Raw genomic sequence first — 15,174 nt, 5'->3', positions numbered from 1 at the left:
GAGCAAAGGATTTGAATGAATGCTTGTAAGAACTCAGTTAACTCAATCTAACATGCACCTATTTCCTTGTCGTGTAAATGACTTGTGCCCTAACACTTTTAGTCATACACCTGAAAAGACAGCCAACGTTATACTATGAAGTTGTTGATTAGATTGAACTGCCAAATTTCTGTTTTTTGAAAACTAAATTTAAAATTTACTCTGGTCTACCAAAGCAATGTTTTCATGATCACTCAGAATAATGCAGATCAAAAATGCTATTTAAGCGATAACTTGACGTAAAAATTATACTTTTCGGACAAAAAGGAAATATATTAAAATTATAAAATAGGATTCCATCGTTACACCAAAATTGGAGTTCCAAACAATTGAATGGGGTGATTTAAGTGGAAAAACGATAGTTAAATTAGAATGGAAAGGCATTTAAATCAAACAGCTGTAAGACGTGTAGCTAAAATCATACGTTCAGTAATACGTCCTGTCAAAACACAACGTACTACAATTTTTCTTTTGGCATAAAAAAATTCAACAAGGAAAAAGTATTAAAGCGGCATATGGAAAAATTTAGAATTAAGTACCTATATGTTTTGAATCGCATTTTTACCGCTCAACCAATGCTCAACCCACCACAGCAACGGCAGCAGGCAGTTTTCGGTCGTGTAAACACATTCAAACTTCTGACGTAATATCCATTCCTTATGAATGCTGCTTATGATCGGGTTCCCAATTGAGTTTGATACTTCCAAGAACCTCAAACGTTTCGCTAGGGAGGGCTATATCATCCACAAGGATGATGAAAACGTCTGGCAGCAAAGTATCTTACGAAGTTTCCCAGGTCTTTCAATAAAATGGCGGCAATAATGGAAAAATTGACTCTGGAGAGCCAAAGAGGAATTCACCGGAATAATCCCGCATAACACTGAGAACAGAGTTTCATTTTTTTGGTTAAGAATGATTTTAGCCAGCTATAAATAAGCTGTACAGATAAATCTCATTGTTTATCAGAGAATTCAACATGCATATATATTTAACTTTGATGAGGTAAAATCTAGGAGATATAGATGAGAACTTCGTACACAGCAAACAGATAAGGCAAGATGATAATTATTAATTAGTCAATTACATACAAATCATCGTGTCCCGCGTCAAAATTTTTAAATAAGCGCAAGTGGAAAATAAAAATATAATTCGGAAGTATATAGGCCATTGAATATTCAAAAGAGATTATCGATCTGGTTATTGAAAAACTAAAATAAAACTTTGTTTCACATAAGGTCAACACAATTTCGGTTGTTAATTCAATTACGGTCGATAGTGCATCTTGAAATGATTCGACAGGTTTCAAGACTTTGATATTGCCATTCATTTTTAGTACCTCATGTATTCTTTTTTGGCAATTTTTGCCCATTTGACTTCACCTATCCTTCTAACTCAGCATGAAGCGAGTGATTTAGTACGCAGTCACGCGCGAGGGTGCAGATTTTTGGCTTAGGCTGGCTAAGCCAGATGTTTTCTTCATGGCAAATTTCACCTTCCGTTTCTATCTTTCCAATGATTTCCCCTTTCAAATTCTCTAAAAGAGTTTTTTTGCTGACAATTTTCTCATCTGATATCTTTTTCTTGTCTTAATGATTTTTCGGATTTAAAAATGCCTTGCAATCTTATCTTTGGTTGTAACCTCAATGTTATCCTCAACGTCATAGGCTCCCACCACCAGGCATTCTTAAACGACTTTAAAATTTTTACACACACTTAATTTACTTGCATATATTTTACTGCGTTAAAAATTATACGCAGCAGGTGTTTTATATTTGCATAGATATTCCTTTCTTCTTTATTCATGTAGCCTTTACAACACAATGTCTAGCTAACTAAAGTTCTGGGATCTTTTCTTTTACCATCACCTTTTTCTGTTTGAAAAACCATTAATGGGAGTGGAATGTTATAAAGCGTAGATATTTGATTAGATCATCACGGGGATAAAGGGACTCGCCCAGTTGAAGGCTACTAAAAACTGAAACCGATTATCACCTCTGAATACGTAATTATAGGTGCCGCGTAGGAAATGTTTTACAAAGCAAATTTGTAGTATATTTTGTTTTATTTATCTGGAGCATCGTTGAGTACATTTGAAATGATATGGCATCTCTACGGATAATCTGGACTCCATCTCATCTGACGGAAGCAAAACTACATGTAATAATAGTAGCCCCTTGAGAATGGAAGCATATTCTGAAACCTGAAGTCGTTAATAAGTGAATAAACGTGGAAGTCATAATATGATTTTACTTCTCGAGCCTATTATGAATCAGAGTGCGATTCCGAGGCTAATCTGTGTCCTTCCCTTTCTGATACACCGGGGTCCATATGCAACATATACCGTCGAGAGAAAAATGGAGAGGTAGCTTGGAAGATTCGAGCCAAGTCAAGGGTCACAAATGAGATTATTATGGGGAGCGTTTCCATCCTTGCGTGTGGTCACCCAAGCGTAAAAGTCGGTAGCTATCGGGTTTCAGCCATATCCAATCCTTGGAAGGGATGGAAAGCACGTCCTCTCAGACTAAAAGTACCCGAGTGAAAGAGAGATGCACAAAATAGATAAAAGTGGGAAATCAGTAGCACTTTGAGACCCGGAGAGAAAGGTTAAAAGTGAAGCGGAGAGATGAAAAAGATTTTCAAGCCCAAAGTAGGGTATGCTCTAGACGGTCAACGATGGAGTAGGGTGGAAAACATTTCTAGCCCGATTCAACAAGAGTAAAATATGAAGTTCAGTCAGTATTCACGTATCATAAGAAATCACTTTCGCTGGAATAGCAAATATTAATTAGTCTAGGAGCAGTCATTTCAGAAGGCATCCAATAAAATGATGGAGATGGAACACTGGAAGAATGGGGTGAATCGTAGTTGGAACCCCTCATTCGCCCATTGGCGGATTGGCGGCGGTGTATAGAACTATTTTCTGGATTGGCATCTTCTCTGTGATTGGCTAATTTTAAAGCTTCAGATCCCACGCGTTACCGTTACTTCATTTCTGCTTTTCGTTTCTCGGTGTCTGCACCTGTTCAAGCCGACTATTTTCATTCGTACCAGTTCCAATATGTGTGGCGAAAATACCACGGTCACTTGGTGGGTCCAGACACTTTTGAAGCCTTCAAGACATCATCAAAGTTTTTACCCCTTGAAGAGTGAAGACCCCAAGACATTATGAAGTGGGTGATGACAATCGTCCAAAATCGGCAAATTAATTGTATTTTTAGCGATTTATTTTGGTGTACTACAAAAAATCTGTATTAAAATTGTATTTTTGCAGTAATTTTATATATTTTTCAAATAGTTTATAGTGCACCGACCGGGGGGTCCAACTACGATTGCACCAAAGAACGATATTACATGTATCTATAAGAATAATATACTGCGAGATACATCAAAATATTTTTAAAGGAATATAAATGGGGTCAAGTAAAATAAAGATCTACATCAAATGCAATAGAATATTCGTAAACCTGAACGCAGTAAGCGAACTTAAACGTTTCCGCTATGGTTTAGATGCTGAGTATTGTGATACATGTTACAATATGAATTTATATAAACAATTTATAATCCAAATAATTTCATCATGGCCTACATATCTCGAATCAATTTTCAAGTCTTGAATTTTTTTTTTACGCCGCAAAAGAAGTTGTGAAAATATTGCAAAACATCGATATTAAAACAATCTTTCTGTTAATGGCTCTAAAGTTACGGTTTGAAATGTAAAAATCACTTAGCTCTCGAGGTACTTGGGTCACCCGTTTGGTATAGAAATACCATTTCAAAAAAATTAAAAGTTTTCAGTTACCTAAAGTTTGCTGACTTACCTAAAGTAAAATGAATTCAAAAATAACATAATGTTTTCAATCTTTTAACTAACATTTACGCGTAAACCTCTTTAGCGAACGGTTCATGTTTACTCACAGATGCTGAAACAAGCTTCCCAGTGAGAAAACTCCGGAACAAAAGAGGATGCCCTTAGAATAGGCTTACCTGAAAATAAAAGAAAAAAACAAAAATTAGACTACCAACTCCAAAGAGATGTATTAAAACATATTGCCTAATAATCACACAACTCGGCAGAAGGTGTTGAAGCAATTTGCCACACTCTTAATCAATGTATATTATGAAGGAAATAGAATAGCCATTAAAACGCAAATACGCCAAAAATTGAGGTAACCGGAAGCATTGTATAATAGTTGGAATCGTAGAAGAATTTCCTTGTACACTGAGGGCGTTCAATAAGAAACATCGAGGAAGATTCGTATGACAGATAATCATTTTGGCTTGAGGGTAAAATCATGTGGCCTAAAATTCGCAAAGTTCCCAATTTTTCAAAGACACACAAAAAACGTCCTCGTAATGGCACCGAGCGTCTTTTTTCCCTCTGACGATAGAAAAATATTCACTCAATGCAGGGCACTACTTTCGGAAACACACCACGAAATGTGATCCATCGATGAGGATCTAAATCCTCACCTTCGAACATTCGACTGAGCAGAGTTCCACCACATCTCGGCTTCACATTAATTCCCACTCCGCCTCCGTCACCTACGTTTTGCCCAACGTCAGCCGCGCGGCCGCGGGACTTCTGGCCGTCAGCCTTAACGACCGCTGCACATGGCGGCATTCGATTTAGCGGACGTTTGAAGCACTGGAGGATTTGGGTGAGCAAACGCGAGGAAGCAAGCCACAGAAAAAGCATCGTGTGCTATCCATTGATTTACCCTCAAATAAATTTTAAGCGAATACATTTCTCACGAGGAACATTTACCCATCTTCAACGATGAAAATCGAAATATGTCAAGCCAGGGATACCTACTAAAAGCACTAGCCAACACCAGTCTAAATTATCGGGAATTATATCTCCACTTTAACTCCAAAGCTAAAGTAAAAATATTCTCAAAGACAACAATCGAACTTGTCCTTATATCACCAAGGCATATATCACTATCACCTTTTAGACACGAAATATAGCATAAAGAACTACCATTTCACTTATATGAGCTATATTTTCTTTCAGCAAACGGGGAAAATAAAGTAGGCATTGACAGTATTCCCAGCAATGTTATTTTGGATGAACCCACGTCATGGTTAAAAATATTCACCAATAGTTTATTTTCCGCTGCCCTTGACACCCGCATTCATTACCCTGAGGAGGTTTCTCTCCATCATCGGAGACGAAACGTTTTGTGCTCACTTTTGAATTGTGACAGATTAATCCAAATGAACATTGCTGGAGAGATGGACCGCGACAGTTTTGATTTTTGTACTGAAAATATATTTTAGAAAACACAAAAAAAACTTGTCATCTCAAAGGATGAGTAGTGAGTTACACACGGTTAGGATAAACTTATCTGATGATTAAAACCAGACCAGATTAATTATTGGGATGGTAACATAGGTAGGCGAGTATTGGCTAAATTTAAATAGTAAATTCGGAGAAGATGTTTTCTCAGACTATGTGAAACATATCCTACGATTACCGTCGTACTCTGGTAAACGTGATCACGAAAATAAATAGACTGCAAAACAGAGTAATTTAAAATGTTATTCTAAGGTCCATTAAACCCCATTATCGTGCCGTGCCTCTCATAGCTTGTTATGAAACAACCTACACGAGTTAGAATTCGATACATACTTATCCATTAAATTCATCCGGACAGTAAAAGAGCATTTACATTGCCACTTGAAGTAAAACACATGGAATTCCATGCATTCATTATAGCTACACTCTCTCAAGGTCAGTTGGTCAAAGCAACGGCAATTAAGTAATAACACGATTTTCCTCACCACAACGTCGACGAGAAATTTCACGTATCACCGCATAAATAACAGCAGAATGAATGTTACCCAATTTGGGATTACACTTCAACCATAGGATATATGCATAATATGATGTTAACTTCAAACACAAGGGAATAAGAAACATGTGGCTCAAGGTATGATTAGAAGAACACTCACCGCTGCTTTTTAGTGCCATCTCAAGGGATGCGTTGATTTTTACAACGTCTTTCGAAGTCCTCCAAAAGACAAAAGCCGAATGGTCAACACGAAAATATTACTACCAAGGCGTCAAGTAAACAGAGCATGGAAGCAGAGCGATAGCGTTGCACTCGATAATAGATGAGAAAATTCACTCACGACCATACGCACCGTTCGCACAAAACACGTCGACTGAACTGAGCCCAACCCTCTCTAGATCGACCACGACTCACCCCCCCCCCCCCTCTTTCTTGAATGAACACCTGCTTATTTGAAGAGACCCACCAGGTCCTCCCTGTCCTTGAATATCTCCATTTGACTTCAACTCATTCCGCGGAATACACCATGACTCACGGAGCTCTGCCCAAACGGAGTGTTTACACGGCAAGGCCACATGCGGCTAACAAACACGCTCGTATGTTTTCAATCCTTCTCAAAGGCGGCGATAAAATCTAACTCTCCATCGGTTTCGGGTTCCTGCGGCGCTGTGGTATGACAGGGATCAACGAATAGTTCGTACGTAGTACGTACTATAAAGGACAGCAAATGTGTCTCAATTAATAGAATTAATGGCGTCACTCGTTAAGACGACTGATTGCATGTTTTTAATCTTTCTTTCATTGTTCTAGCCTTGCATGAATTTGCTTTAGGAATTACTAAACATTGGCAAGCTTTGTCTTTGCGTGAATATGCACGCATATTTTCTATCATGCGTAATATTTCCATGACCGTGCGGTATGCATGTGATGGTCCCCTTGCATGCTGCACATTGGTGATAAATCATATTCTGCCAAAAATCCTATCGGTGGCTCGCAGGGTATTATGTAGACTTAGTTATCTGCCATAATTGTCATTAAAGTGAGAACGGAGATCTCCGCGCTGTGCTATGAAGTTATTTATTTCCGGTTACTACCGCGTCAGTTGTTGTGGCGATGACAACAGTTTCGCTGGCACTACTGCCAGCGTATTCAGGTCGACGATGAATTGAAGAAGAATGCCATTAATTGCAGCAGTCGCCAGGTTGACCAAATGCATATGTATATTTTTCCCCCTTTTATTGTTTGTGTTTGTAGGTCCTTGTTTTCCTTTACGGCTTTTGACTAATGTCGGCGTCAAAATGATGTGCCGCTGTACTTTGCAAATTTATATCTGAGCTTGTGCGCATTCTAAAATAATGAATAATACTTCATTTTAAAGAAAATTTTATTCTTAATTGCGATTTAGTTTTTTATGAAAAAATCAGAAATATAGACTCACCAGTGTAATAAGTGACTCCGCGCACCTTATAAAATTAGCCGTTTTGTCAACTTGATGAACTTTGTGACTCAACCTAGGGAAAACTACTACATCTACAACACTCATCTTCCACAATAAGTTGCAAAAATTTGTGTGGATTAAGAAAATGGCTTTTGCATATTTTTTAACGCATGTTTTGTCGTTCATTAACAAAATTTTTTAAACATTATCTTGTCCTTCAGTTTACCCCGAAATAAGGAAAAAAACTGATAGAAACACTTTTTATTTTATTTTTAAATTTTATATGATCCGTAATCTATAAAAATATTGATATTTGTGAATGTAAATAAACTCTATTGATACCATGTTGCCAAACGGGGCCGCGCCGAACTATTGCCAGTTCGCGGGAAGCAAGGCTGTTTGTTGCATCGGGGAAGGCGTGCAAGTCCGTTGAGCCAGCTCCGAACGCGGATCAAAGAAATACAATGTACTATACCCAGTTCTTGAACATTTAAAGTATTTACTTCTACATTACATTGACAATAAAACCGTTCTTCAAGCAGTAACAATAATCCATTTCTTATTAACGACTTTATCCCTCTACCTTTTGTGATAATATACCAAACGTTATCTGATAGCCTTTCATTCAAGCAACACAGTAATATGCACCGTAAGATAAATGATTGCTACTTCCTAACACGGCGGATTTCGGACCATAACATGGGAATATAGCGAATAATACATACATGTACAGTGAAACTAAATAGTAATATTGATCTTCACTTGACCTGATTAGCCTGAAAATCAATATAAGAAAATAAAGGTAAGAGACTGAAGAACAGAGAGTTTATAAACTTATTTTCTTCCTCGTGCTATTTAGGATAGCAACGGTGCCTTGATTAATAAAATGAATGACGCTACTCGCTAAGACGATTCATTACATATTTATTTGTTTCCATTTTTCTAACATTGTATGGATTGACTGCAGAAATTACCAATCATTAGCCATTTTTGCCTTTACATGAATAATCGCATGTTTTTTAGTTATAATGCGATATGATATTTTTAAACGTGGGTGTGCATGTAGGGATTGTCTTACACGCTGCGTGCTGGTAATTGGTTATCCCTTGCCAAGTACCCCAGAGATGGCTCGCAGTGTATTATGGAGATAGGAATCTGATACCGTTTATTAAGATAGGGGACTAGCGGGAAAGCATTTGGTCCACCGAACGGAGAGGAAAACGTACAAGGAAGTACTCGACATATATATTGAGGGATGTTGAAGTTCGCAATAAAAATAAGGACTCCTTCTCGGTAGTGAGAGGAAAACTGAGACTGGGATTCATATCAGAGAAACGGAGACGGAGAACTAATGGAAGAAGAAGAAAAAAGAGACGAATTTGGAGATGAGGAAAAAATTAATGCAAGGAGATGAGTGGTTGAGATTATATCACATTCATGTCTGACATATATTGAAATATGATGAGCTCTTATGGCTGAATGCATGCAAAATAAGTTACCTATCCCAGATATAAGCTATTAACATTTAACCAAAACTTCACTACACTGACTTCATCAGTATTCCATTTGATATACGTACGTTTGAACGGTATATATACCTATGGAAAAAAACAACAGTTCAAATACAAACTTGATCTGGACTGCAAAGAATTTCAGTTCACCGACGTCCAGGTTGTACTCTCCTCAACAAATTGGTTTTGGTTGGAGGCTAGATACATTCGTTAAAGTGATAAATGCTCCAGTAATCATGGTGAAAATGAATAAAATTACCACAAATTGTACACAGCTCTGAAAAACCAAAAGTTACTCGTAAACTTATTTATTTATTTAAGTAGTAGCTCACTTACAACATTTCTTCCAATTTACAGTGACGCAGTAACTAACACGTAATTTAAACGTAAGCAAAGCAAAGAGTACAGGCAAAATATAGTAAAGAGCAATGATTCAAGACATGTGTAAAGGGAGGTGAAGGAGGTAGTTTATTTATTCGCCGGGGAATGGGACATGGCGAGATTGACAAATGAGTTTAAGGGCAGAAAAAACGGATCAATAATTTCTAGCAATGAATTAAGCTGGGAGTAAAGGCGGTGTTGGAGTGAGCGCTTAACGAGCTATAGTCCACGGATAGGCGTATGAAATAAAGAATTGGCTCGGCTTGGCACTCTGAATTTAAAGAGGAAAGCAAATCAGGGCAATCAATGTGTGAGTTTAGAAAATTGTAGATAAATGCTAAATCTGTTTTAATCCTATGATGGCAGAGATTAGTGATTGACAGAGAAGATAGGATTAAGCTGTTAGACATGTCTCGAAATTGGGGCACCCTATGCCTTACAGTGCTGGCGAAGAAACTAGTTATACTATTAAGAGAGGAGAGGTTGGAGGGAGCTGCGATGGACCATACGGGAGATTAACATCCGGTGACAGGATGGATAAATGCTGAGACGTATGATTTGAGAGATTGAGAATCGGCTATTTCGGTGTAGCGGTAGAGAAGACCTGATAGTGACATCGCTTTATTCTAGAATAGATGCATATTATGTGAGAATTTCAGTTTACTGTCAGTTAAAACGCCTAAATCCTTCACAGCCGAAACACGTTGAAGAGGCTCAGAGTTAATTGAGTAATGAAATGCAACAGGGGAATTTTTTAAAGAGAAATAGAAAGGGAATTGCATTTTATGAACTTTAAGTTTATCTTCCAAGTATTGCACCATTTTGCGATATTTATTATTATATTTTATAGCATCTAATTTCGGAGTTTCACGAAATAATAATGGTATTAAAGAATTCCGTCAGAAAAAATCAACTCAATATGGACTAATGGAACAAAAGAAGTCAATTCATATTCATTTCTGACTAATATTGAGATGTGATGAAATATTACGGCTGAATTCATACAAAAAAACTTACCAACCCCAATCTACCTAGTCATCATGAGTATTGGAGCATTTAACACGTTCACGTGTTTATCTAGCCTCCATCCATAAATAATGTGTAGGGAGGACTGGACGTGGGTGAAATGAAATTTAATGCTGTCCGAATAAAGTTTGTTGATGAATTTGTTTTTTTCATAGCTATATATACCGATCAAACAACTATCAAATGGAGTGAAGTTAGCAAAAGGATTTCTTAAAATTAAATAACTATTTATGTTTTTACAACATGTGCTATCGGAGATGCACGGCATAATGATGGTATTAAAACATTTGATTTACAAAAAAATGAACTCAATGTGGACTGACGAAAAAAGAGAACTCAATATTCCATTCAGGCAGCGTACGTTACCAACGGCAGTGGCACACGTCTTTATAGAGAGCGGCTGATAGGGGTCGGGGGAGGAAGAGCCAAGGAATGCGGCAAAATGGGAAAGATTTTCCAGTAAGAGGATCCAGGAGAAGGGAGGGATCGGTTCAGGGAACGCAAGGCAGAGTATACGCGGCAGGAGCAGGAAGGTAACTTATCGCCTGATCGGTTTCGGGCTTAGTCGCGAGATGAGATGTTGATGGAGGAAGGAATGTATTTTATTTATATTTTTTCATTCCCCTCAGGGGGGAAGGATTTAGATTTTTTTTTCTCTCCACACTTCTCTGCGAGGGTTGAGAAGGGAGTTGTGGCGGAACGAAATAAAGAAAAAGTAATTTCAAAATAAATCGTTTCGAGAAGTTTCCCGCTCAGGTCGACAGAAGGCAAAGTGAGAGAGAGAGAGAGAGAGAGAGAGGGAAATAAATTGAAATCTTTTTTCGCGAAAGACGAAGAATTTCGTCACGAATTCTCGACCTCGTCGTATTTCTGGCATCAGAGAGGAGAGGAATGCGGATATATTTCCCATGTTCGGAATGCGATACACACTCCTGGAAATCCACTCGAGAGAGTAGGTACGTACCTACTCGCCTTGATTCGCTGAGATGGCTGAAGGAATAATTACGGGAGACGGGACTTCACGAATGGAGAATCCAAATCAACCACGGGGTCTATTTACGCGTGTCCTCCGATTGCAACCGACACGAAGCTTGCAATTTTAATTAGATGGAATAGTCTTTCATGCCAAAATGGTGAATATCAACACAAATTCTGTCGGAAGTTGGGATTCATCAAGAAAAAGTTCTTCAGTGGATTTTAACGTCAAGCATACCAACAGAATTCAATATACCCATAACGAGGTGATATTTTTTAATTTCTGCTCGCCAATAAAATTTAACTTTTGAGTTTGACATAGTTGAAATCGTAACTCATTAAAAAAATGAGAATTTAACATTTGGAATCAATAAAGTTTAAAAAATTTAAAGTCAATAAATGATAAAGTATCAATATTTTCTTGCTTTTACCTACATAAATTGTCATCTCAAAAGATTTGAGATAGAGGACGTCACTTCTGCTTCTAACGAAATCAACATCACTTATTATTATTGTCGGTAAAACATTCGGAGAGATCCAATCCATTTGTAAAAATGCAGTTCATGCGAATAAAAATATTCTATTTCTCTTCACCAGTATTTATATGCACTCAGATTTTTTACACGGCACGTAATTTTTATCAAATAAAATCAAAGGAAAAAATATCCTGTAGAGTACAAGAATCTGCCACTGATTATGTGTTACCTTGTTCTTAATTGCATTGACAGCCGCAGCGACCCGTGGGCCCAATAACTTCCATTTTCAAATGAATAAATACAATTAAATAAGTAAATACACAAAAAAGGAGTATTATGGCTATAATCTGAGGTTTCAGGCGAGATGGAGTGGAAACGTGACATAATGAAAAATGAAAAAGCAGGAGCTATTTCCACAATTTTAAATTTATTGGTATTACTATTGATTTTATTTTCATTGAGTATTATGGAATTTTTAGACAATCCTTTCCGCGCAATACACACCGAATGATCGATAAGTTATAATGATGTTTTACGCAATCTATTTTATGTTTATTAAGGTAATAAAACGAATACGAGATTTTGGTTTCCTCTATGATAAAACCATTCTCCAATATCTGTTTTAAAAACATTACATCATCAATACAAAAAAAAATAACTTGCATCGAGAAAGAATGAAACAAGTCAGGACTGATTTTCCGCATCGATAGCTTGGTGATGAATGGCTATCATTAATATTCACAAATTTTTTTATTTCTTCAAAACGCATCCTCTTATTTTCCAGAGAGCAATTTTCGGATGGGAAAATGTTTAGAAAATTTAAAACACTACTAATAATACTGTGGTTAATTTATCACATAATGCATCATTACCAATTCTCGTTTAGCCTAATTTTGGCTATTATGTTACCAGATCAGCATAAACATGTCAAATTTTTGAATCCTTTAGTGATGTGGAGAAGTAGGATATATATAATGTTTCGGTGAATATTTAATTAGGTACCTCATGAATCACGTTTTGCAAGCAAATTCTACCTAAAAAAAACTATGAAATCAATTCATTTTCTTTTCAAAAATACAAATTTTACTAAATCGATGGTGATTATTAGCGGAATGAAATAATATTTAGTAAAAATTGAAGACGTAACTTCTAAGAATGAAATGAATAATGACTGAATTATGGAGCATGGATACCAGCCCAGTTATTCGTTAAAAGTATTATTTTTCAATTTTCAATAGCTCGGAAAAAATGAGAAATATATGCTAACTTTTATTGCTCTCATGAAATGGCCGACAGAGGAAAAAATTATATTTGGCAATAGAAAGGTGGTTTTTTTACTTACTTTTAAGTTTTACTTTTAAGTCTTTTGTTTGCATTATAATTACGGCAAGAACATGCGATGTACTTAGAAGTTTGATTTTTTGAATGAGTGATCAAAACGAGACGATAATTTTGAATCATCAATAAAATTGATTAAAAAGTATAGTTTAAATCAAACTCGAAGAAAAATGGAATAAAATCTTTTCGAAAAAGAATAAAAATCCGACTTTTTCGGCGAAAACCGAAAAACATTCCCCAGCCGCAATAAATCAGGCCACGGGGATAGCGGAGGCTTCAAACTCGCTAAGTGCGAAAAAATACGTAAGACTAAAAATACGCACGTGTTTAACTTGCGGATTTATGACCAATATTGACAAGACCCCTTTCTATATAGACTAAAGGATCGTAAACAAAACTCACACCTCTTAAAAGAATTAAGTAGAGCTTTTCTTCTCCTCAATCAACCTCACTTTACGACCCATAATAACTCAAATTTGTCTTTTACTAAAGCACCTCATTCTGCATTTGTTTACGACGCCATTAATCCCGCTTCAATACGATAAAAAGTGATAGGGCGTTGAGTCCGACGCTACTGGATGGTCACGGTATGATACTTGTTCGATTGATCTTGTTCCAAAGCCTTGTTCTTTTTTAAGTCAGAATGCTTATTTTCTCCTTTTAATTTAGCATACACGTCAACAATGGCTTCATTAAACTTCAACCTTAGATTTTCGATAGGTTGTGGTATGTGCAGATCAATCCCGTGAAAATTAAAATGTAATCGGAAACGTCATCCCGATTGATAGACCCGTAAATACAACCAGCGAAAGACAAGAGTAAGGAAGAGAGACATAGATTGGACTCCAGTGACATGAATTATGTATAGAAGAAAAAATGCTTAAAAATATTAAAAATGTAAGAAATTATCAGCTATGATATATATTAATATGAGTAAATAAAACTGCAATGGTAATTTATTGATTAACTGAGCTAAAATTACGTCTTTATTTCATGTCACTTGGCATTCAGCCACCAAAACATTCACGAGTAATATCAGACGAAAAAACACGTATTATGGCGTATTAATCTCACGCGTGTCAAAAATGAAATACTTAGTTCACATGATATTTATATACTTTTGGCCGGATGGAGAAATTTTGAGACGAGATTATTTTCAAGAACTTAGTAAATGAACAGTTAAATTTTAATATTTATAAATTTACAAAGATTTTAGAATTATGGTATGTTTAATTAAGCTTTAGCGTTCGGTAATAATACAATAGGCGGGTAGTTTCACGGACCACAAATATGCCTAGATTTCAAAATGTTTGTGAGCCTAGTGCTCACATATTTTTCATCAATATAACGATAGTTTGTCATGAGTTTATTACCGCAAGAATGACAGCCATGCCCTTGAAAAATTATCGAATTGAATACTTCATAAAAAAAAGACATGCCAGAATTTATAAAGAAACTTGCAAATCTCATGTACCCTTGGAAGTGAAAGAAGAAGTCGAATTAACTACTCTTGAGGGAAATTGAATAAAATCACGATACCCGAGTTTCTCCAAGAAATACAACGGGACTTCTCGCAATTACATCGCTTCAGGCGGTGTATAGAGTTTTAATGACACCATTTCCTTTTTAAGTATCAACACTTTATTCCAAGAATACGGCAAACAATCCACCTGATACCACGTCATATACTACTCGCAAGAGCATGGGGCTCGCGCTATTTCCCTTTTTACGGAACAGTCAGAAAAAGAGCCAAAAAATATCGTAGGGATCTGACTCGTAGGTTCAGACCTATCATTTTATTCGCAGCTTGAATTAGGAATTAAAACCACGGTTTTTAATATCGCATCCCATGGGCGCAAAAAGATACCCCCAGGAGTTCTCGTTTTCACTGAATATTTATGCGTCCACCGGAGAGTTCCAGGGAGTTATCGCACCACCTATCAGATACACAGAGTCAGCCCCATTGGAGCATGCTATGCCTTCCCTGGGGTGCAACCCTAGCAACCCTGTTCGGAGACAGAACCATCTGTTACCTTGCAATATGCGAGAAGCCTTCCCGTCACTACATTTACCTGCTTCACTTAGCGGTAGGAAGGAGTTAGCTCCCTGGTGGGATTAATTCAGAGATATATATCTCTGTCTCACTGATTAGGTTTTCTGCCGGAAGGGATACAATGCCCTAAATCTTTTCCTTT

This window comes from Ischnura elegans, chromosome 2 (genome assembly GCF_921293095.1).
Source record: "Ischnura elegans chromosome 2, ioIscEleg1.1, whole genome shotgun sequence".
In the NCBI taxonomy this organism is placed as follows: domain Eukaryota; kingdom Metazoa; phylum Arthropoda; class Insecta; order Odonata; family Coenagrionidae; genus Ischnura; species Ischnura elegans.
Note: the sequence above shows the minus strand (reverse complement) of the source record.